This window comes from Panulirus ornatus, chromosome 71, assembly GCF_036320965.1.
Source record: "Panulirus ornatus isolate Po-2019 chromosome 71, ASM3632096v1, whole genome shotgun sequence".
In the NCBI taxonomy this organism is placed as follows: Eukaryota; Metazoa; Arthropoda; class Malacostraca; order Decapoda; family Palinuridae; genus Panulirus; species Panulirus ornatus.
In genome coordinates, this window is record NC_092294.1 from 10,110,164 (window position 1) to 10,117,625 (window position 7,462).

Below are 7,462 nucleotides of genomic sequence, written 5' to 3' on the forward strand. Positions count from 1 at the left end.
TAAGCTTTCCAAATGTTTCTTTCCCTTTTCATGCCTCTATGCCCCTGTAATTGCCTTTGGCGGCGCCAAAGGGGATTTAAAATAAACCTTTAATTTGTCTTTTTATTTTTGGATGCCACCATGCAACTGTATTGGACTTTGGCACACCCAAAGGGTATTGTAAGTAAACTTTGAACTAGGGTCTTTCCCTTTAGATGCCACTATTCCCCTGTAAAGGCCTTTGAAGACGCCAAAGGGGATTAAGATTAGTCCTTCAATTTTCCTCTAAATTTTTGGATATCTCCAAGCAATTCTCTTGCCCTTTGGCATCCCCAAAGTGGTATTAAAGTAAGCTTTCGAAATGTTTCTTTCCCTTTTGATGCCTCTATGCCCCTGTAATTGCCTTTGGCGGCGCCAGAGGGGATTTAAACTAAATCATTAATTTGTCTTTTTGTTTTTGGATGCCACCATGCAAAGGTATTAGACTTTGGCACCCCTAAACGGTTTGTTAAGTAAACTTTTCATTTGTCTCTTTCCCTTCACATGCCACTATTCCCCTGCAAAGGCCTTTGAAGACGCCAAAGGGGATTTAGATTAATCCTTCAATTTTTCTCTAAATTTTTGGATGCCTCACCGCAATTCTCTTGACCTTTGGCATCCCCAAAGTGGCATTAAAGTAAGCTTTCCAAATGTTTCTTTCCCTTATGATGCCTCTATGCCCCTGTAATTGCCTTAGGCGGCTCCAAAGGGGATTTAAAATAAACCTTTAATTTGTCTTTTTATTTATGGATGCCACCATGCAACTGTCTTGGACTTTGGCACCCCCAAAGGGTATTTTAAGTAAACCTTTAATTAGGGTCTTTCCCTTTAGATACCACTATTCCCCTGTAAAGGCCTTTGAAGACGCCAAAGGGGATTTAGATTAATCCTTCAATTTTCCTCTAAGTTTTTGGATGCCTCACCGCAATTCTCTTGACCTTTGACATCCCCAAAGTGGCATTAAAGTAAGCTTTCCAAATGTTTCTTTCCCTTATGATGCCTCTATGCCCCTGTAATTGCCTTTGGCGGCTCCAAAGGGGATTTAAACTAAACCTTTCATTTCTCTTTTTACTTTTGGATGTCACCGTGCAGCTGTATTGCACTTTGGCAACCCTAAATGGTGTTTTATATAAAATTTTAATTTATCTCTTTCCCTTCAGATACCACTACTCCCCTGTAAAGGCCTTTGAAGACGACAAAGAGGATTTAGATAAATCCTTCAATTTTCCTCTAAGATTTTGGATGCCTCCACGCAATTCCCCTGCACTTTGGCATCCCCAAAGTGGCATTAAGGTAAGCTTTGCAAATGTTTCTTTCCCTTTTGTTGCCTCTATGCCCCTGTAATTGCCTTTGGTGGCGGCAAAGGTGATTTAAAATAAAACTTTAATTTGTCTTTTTTTTTTTTTGGATGCCACCATGCAAAGGTATTGGACTTTGGCACCCCTAAAAGGTCTTTTAAGTAAACTTTTAATTTGTCTCTTTCCCTTCAGATGCCACTATTCCCCTGTAAAGGCCTTTGAAGATGCCAAAGGGGAGTTAGATTAATAATTCAATTTTCCTCTTAATTTTTCGATGCGTCCATGCAATTCTCTTGCCCTTTGGCATCCCCAAAGGTGCATTAAAGTAAGCTTTCCAAATGTTTCTTTCCCTTTTGATGCCTCTATGCCCCTGTAATTGCCTTTGGCGGCGCCAAAGGGGATTTAAAATAAACCTTTAATTTGTCTTTTTATTTTTGGATGCCACCATGCAACTGTATTGGACTTTGGCACCCCCAAAGGGTATTTTAAGTAAACTTTTAACTAGGGTCTTTACCTTTAGATGCCACTATTCCCCTGTAAAGGCCTTTGAAGTCGCCACTATTAATCCTTCAATTTTCCTCTAAATTTTTTGATATCTCCACGCAATTCTCTTGCCCTTTGGCATCCCCAAAGTGGTATTAAAGTAAGCTTTCGAAATGTTTATTTCTCCTTTGATGACTCCATGCCCCTGTAATCGCCTTTGGCGGCGCCAAAGGGGATTTAAACTAAATCTTTAATTTCTCTTCTCATTTTTGGATGCCACCATGCAAAGGTATTGGACTTTGGCACCCCTAAACGGTCTGTTAAGTAAAGTGTTAATTTGTCTCTTTCCCTTCAGATGCCACTATTCCCTTGTAAAGGCCTTTAAAGACGCCAAAGGGGATTTAGATTAATCCTTCAATTTTTGTCTAAATTTTTGGATGCCTCACCGCAATTCTCTTGCCCTTTGGCATCCCCAAAGTGGTATTAAAGTAAGCTTTCCAAATGTTTCTTTCCCTTTTGATGCCTCTATGCCCCTGTAATTGCCTTTGGCGGCGCCAAAGGGGATTTAAAATAAGCCTTTAATTTGTCTTTTTATTTTTGGATGCCACCATGCAACTGTATTGGACTTTGGCACAAACAAAGGTTATTTTAAGTAAACTTTTAATTAGGGTCTTTCCCTTTAGATGTCACTATTCCCCTGTAAAGGCCTTTGAAGACGCCAAAGGGGATTTAGATTAATCCTTCAATTTTCCTCTAAATTTTTGGATGTCTCCTCGCAATTCTCTTGCCCTTTGGCATCCCCAAAGTGGTATTAAAGTAAGCTTTCGAAATGTTTCTTTCCCTTTTGATGCCTCTATGCCCCTGTAATTGCCTTTGGCTGGTCCAGAGGGGATTTAAACTAAATCATTAATTTTTCTTTTTGTTTTTGGATGCCACCATGCAAAGGTATTAGACTTTGGCACCCCTAAACGGTCTGTTAAGTAAACTTTTCATTTCTCTCTTTCCCTTCAGATGCCACTATTCCCCTGTAAAGGCCTTTGAAGACGCCAAAGGGGATTTAGATTAATCCTTCAATTTTTCTCTAAATTTTTGGATGCCTCACCGTAATTCTCTTGACCTTTGGCATCCCCAAAGTGGCATTAAAGTAAGCTTTCCAAATGTTTCTTTCCCTTATGATGCCTCTATGCACCTGAAATTGCCTTTGGCGGCGTCAAAGGGGATTTAAAATAAGCCTTTAATTTGTCTTTTTATTTTTGGATGCCACCATGCAACTGTATTGGACTTTGGCACCCCCAAAGGGTATTTTAAGTATACTTTTAATTAGGGTCTTTCCCTTTAGATACCACTATTCCCCTGTAAAGGCCTTTGAAGACGCCAAAGGGTATTTAGATTAATCCTTCAATTTTCCTCTTAATTTTTGGATGCCTCACCGCAGTTCTCTTGACCTTTGGCATCCCCAAAGTGGCATTAAAGTAAGCTTTGCAAATGTTTCTTTCCCTTTTGATGCCTCTATGCCCCTGTAATTGCCTTTGGCGGCTCCAAAGGGGATTTAAACTATACCTTTCAGTTGTCTTTTTACTTTTGGATGCCACCGTGCAGCTGTATTGGACTTTGGCACCCCTAAAGGGTATTTTAAGTAAACTTTTAACTAGGGTCTTTCCCTTTAGATGCCACTATTCCCCTGTAAAGGCCTTTGAAGACGCCAAAGGGGATTTAGATTAATCCTTCAATTTTCCTCTAAATTTTTGGATGTCTCCAAGCAATTCTCTTGCCCTTTGGCATCCCCAAAGTGGTATTAAAGTAATCTTTCGAAATGTTTCTTTCCCTTTTGATGCCTCTATGCCCCTGTAATTGCCTTTGGCGGGTCCAGAGGGGATTTAGAATAAATCATTAATTTGTCTTTTTGTTTTTGGATGCCACCATGCAAAGGTATTAGACTTTGGCACCTCTAAACGGTCTGTTAAGTAAACTTTTAATTTGTCTCTTTCCCTTCAGATGCCACTATTCCCCTGTAAAGGCCTTTGAAGACGCCAAAGGGGAGTTAGATTAATCCTTCAATTTTCCTCTAAATTTTTCGATGCGTCCATTCAATTCTCTTGCCCTTTGGCATCCCCAAAGTGGCATTAAAGTAAGCTTTCCAAATGTTTCTTTCCCTTTTGATGCCTCTGTGCCCCTGTAATTGCCTTTAGCTGCGCCAAAGGGGATTTAAAATAAACCTTTCATTTTTCTTTTTATTTTTGGATGCCACCATGCAACTGTATTGGACTTTGGCACCCCTAAAGGTTATTTTAAGTAAACTTTTAACTAGGGTCTTTCCCTTTAGATGCCACTATTCCCCTGTAAAGGCCTTTGAAGACGCCAAAGTGGATTTAGATTAATCCTTCAATTTTCCTCTAAATTTTTTGATGTCTCCACGCAATTCTCTTGCCCTTTGGCATCCCCAAAGTGGTATTAAAGTAAGCTTTCGAAATGTTTCTTTCCCTTTTGATGACTCTATGCCACTGTAATCGCCTTTGGCGGCGCCAAAGGGGATTTAAACTAAATCTTTAATTTCTCTTTTTATTTTTGGATGCTACCATGCACCCCCCACCCTTGCACCCCCAAAGTGGTATTAAAGTAACCTTTCGAAATGTTTCTTTCCCTTTTGATGACTCTATGCCACTGTAATCGCCTTTGGCGGCGCCAAAGGGGATTTAAACTAAATCTTTAATTTCTCTTTTTATTTTTGGATGCTACCATGCAAAGGTATTGGACTTTGGCACCCCTAAACGGTCTGTTAAGTAATGTTTTGATTTGTCTCTTTCCCTTCAGATGCCACTATTCCCCTGTAAAGTCCTTTCAAGACGCCAAAGGGGATTTAGATTAATCCTTCAATTTTCCTCTAAATTTTTCGATGCGTCCATGCAATTCTCTTGCCCTTTGGCATCCCCAAAGTGGTATTAAAGTAAGCTTTGCAAATGTTTCTTTCCCTTTTCATGCCTCTATGCCCCTGTAATTGCCTTTGGCGGCGCCAAAGGGGATTTAAAATAAACATTTAATTTGTCTTTTTATTTTTGGATGCCACCATGCAATTGTATTGGACTTTGGCACACCCAAAGGGTATTGTAAGTAAACTTTTAATTAGGGTCTTTCCCTTTAGATCCCATTATTCCCCTGTAAAGGCCTTTGAAGACGCCAAAGGGGATTTAGATTAATCCTTCAATTTTCCTCTAAATTTTTGGATGTCTCCAAGCAATTCTCTTGCCCTTTGGCATCCCCAAAGTGGTATTAAAGTAAGCTTTCGAAATGTTTCTTTCCCTTTTGATGCCTCTATGCCCCTGTAATTGCCTTTGGCGGCGCCAGAGGGGATTTAAAATAAATCATTAATTTGTCTTTTTGTTTTTGGATGCCACCATGCAAAGGTATTAGACTTTGGCACCCCTAAACGGTCTGTTAAGTAAACTTTTCATCTGTCTCTTTCCCTTCAGATGCCACTATTCCCCTGCAAAGGCCTTTGAAGACGCCAAAGGGGATTTAGATTAATCCTTCAATTTTTCTCTAAATTTTTGGATGCCTCACCGCAATTCTCTTGACCTTTGGCATCCCCAAAGTGGCATTAAAGTAAGCTTTCCAAATGTTTCTTTCCCTTATGATGCCTCTATGCCCCTGTAATTGCCTTAGGCGGCGCCAAAGGGGATTTAAAATAAACCTTTAATTTGTCTTTTTATTTATGGATGCCACCATGCAACTGTCTTGGACTTTGGCACCCCCAAAGGGTATTTTAAGTAAACTTTTAATTAGGGTCTTTCCCTTTAGATACCACTATTCCCCTGTAAAGGCCTTTCAAGACGCCAAAGGGGATTTAGATTAATCCTTCAATTTTCCTCTAAGTTTTTGGATGCCTCACCGCAATTCTCTTGACCTTTGACATCCCCAAAGTGGCATTAAAGTAAGCTTTGCAAATGTTTCTTTCCCTTTTGATGCCTCTATGCCCCTGTAATTGCCTTTGGAGGCTCCAAAGGGGATTTAAACTAAACCTTTCATTTCTCTTTTTACTTTTGGATGTCACCGTGCAGCTGTATTGCACTTTGGCAACCCTAAACGGTGTTTTATATAAAATTTTAATTTATCTCTTTCCCTTCAGATGCCACTACTCCCCTGTAAAGGCCTTTGAAGACGACAAAGAGGATTTAGATAAAACCTTCAATTTTCCTCTAAGATTTTGGATGCCTCCACGCAATTCCCTTGCACTTTGGCATCCCCAAAGTGGCATTAAGGTAAGCTTTGCAAATGTTTCTCTCCCTTTTGTTGCCTCTATGCCCCTGTAATTGCCTTTGGTGGCGCCAAAGGTGATTTAAAATAAAACTTTAATTTGTCTTTTTATTTTTGGATGCCACCATGCAAAGGTATTGGACTTTGGCACCCCTAAACGGTCTGTTAAGTAAACTTTTAATTTGTCTCTTTCCGTTCAGATGCCACTATTACCCTGTAAAGGCCTTTGAAGACGCCAAAGGGAATTTAGATTAATCATTCAATTTTTCTCTAAATTTTTGGATGCCTCACCGCAATTCTCTTGACCTTTGGCATCCCCAAAGTGTCATTAAAGTAAGCTTTCCAAATGTTTCTTTCCCTTATGATGCCTCTATGCCCCTGTAATTGCCTTTGGCGGCGCCAAAGGGGATTTGAAATAAACCTTTAATTTGTCTTTTTATTTTTGGATGCCACCATGCGACTATATTGGACTTTGGCACCCCCAAAGGGTATTTTAAGTAAACTTTTAATTAGGGTCTTTCCCTTTAGATACCACTATTCCCCTGTAAAGGCCTTTGAAAACGCCAAAGGGGATTTAGATTAATCCTTCAATTTTCCTCTAAGTTTTTGGATGCCTCACCGCAATTCTCTTGACCTTTGGCATCCCCAAAGTGGCATTAACGTAAGCTTTGCAAATGTTTCTTTCCCTTTTGATGCCTCTATGCCCCTGTAATTGCCTTTGGCGGCTCCAAAGGGGATTTAAACTATACCTTTCAGTTGTCTTTTTACTTTTGGATGCCACCGTGCAGCTGTATTGGACTTTGGCACCCCTAAAAGGTCTTTTATATAAAATTTAAATCTACCTCTTTCCCTTCAGATGCCACTACTCCCCTGTAAAGGCCTTTGAAGACGCCAAAGAGGATTTAGGTAAATCCTTCAATTTTCCTCTAAGATTTTGGATGCCTCCACGCAATTCCCTTGCACTTTGGCATCCCCAAAGTGGCATTAAGGTAAGCTTTGCAAATGTTTCTTTCCCTTTTGTTGCCTCTATGCCCCTGTAATTGCCTTTGGTGGCGCCAAAGGGGATTTAAAATAAACCTTTAATTTGTCTTTTTATTTTTGGATGCCACCATGCAAAGGTATTGGACTTTGGCACCCCTAAACGGTCTTTTAAGTAAACTCTTAATTTGTCTCTTTCCCTTCAGATGCCACTATTCCCCTGTAAAGGCCTTTGAAGATGCCAAAGGGGAGTTAGATTAATCCTTCAATTTTCCTCTAAATTTTTCGATGAGTCCATGCAATTCTCTTGCCCTTTGGCATCCCCAAAGTGGCATTAAAGTAAGCTTTTCAAATGTTTCTTTCCCTTTTGATGCCTCTATGCCCCTGTAATTGCCTTTGGCTGCGCCAAAGGGGATTTAAAATAAACCTTTAAT

At 40.0% G+C, this 7,462-nt stretch overlaps 1 long non-coding RNA gene across 1 annotated transcript; it reads left to right on the forward strand.

Annotated features, from left to right (window-relative positions):
• The first annotated feature begins 1,198 nt into the window (after positions 1-1,198).
• On the forward strand, positions 1,199-7,024 carry LOC139747945 (uncharacterized). Its single transcript, XR_011712484.1, has 3 exons — positions 1,199-1,311; positions 5,923-6,055; positions 6,907-7,024. It is a non-coding gene; the product is annotated as an uncharacterized lncRNA (long non-coding RNA).
• The last annotated feature ends 438 nt before the right edge of the window (positions 7,025-7,462 follow it).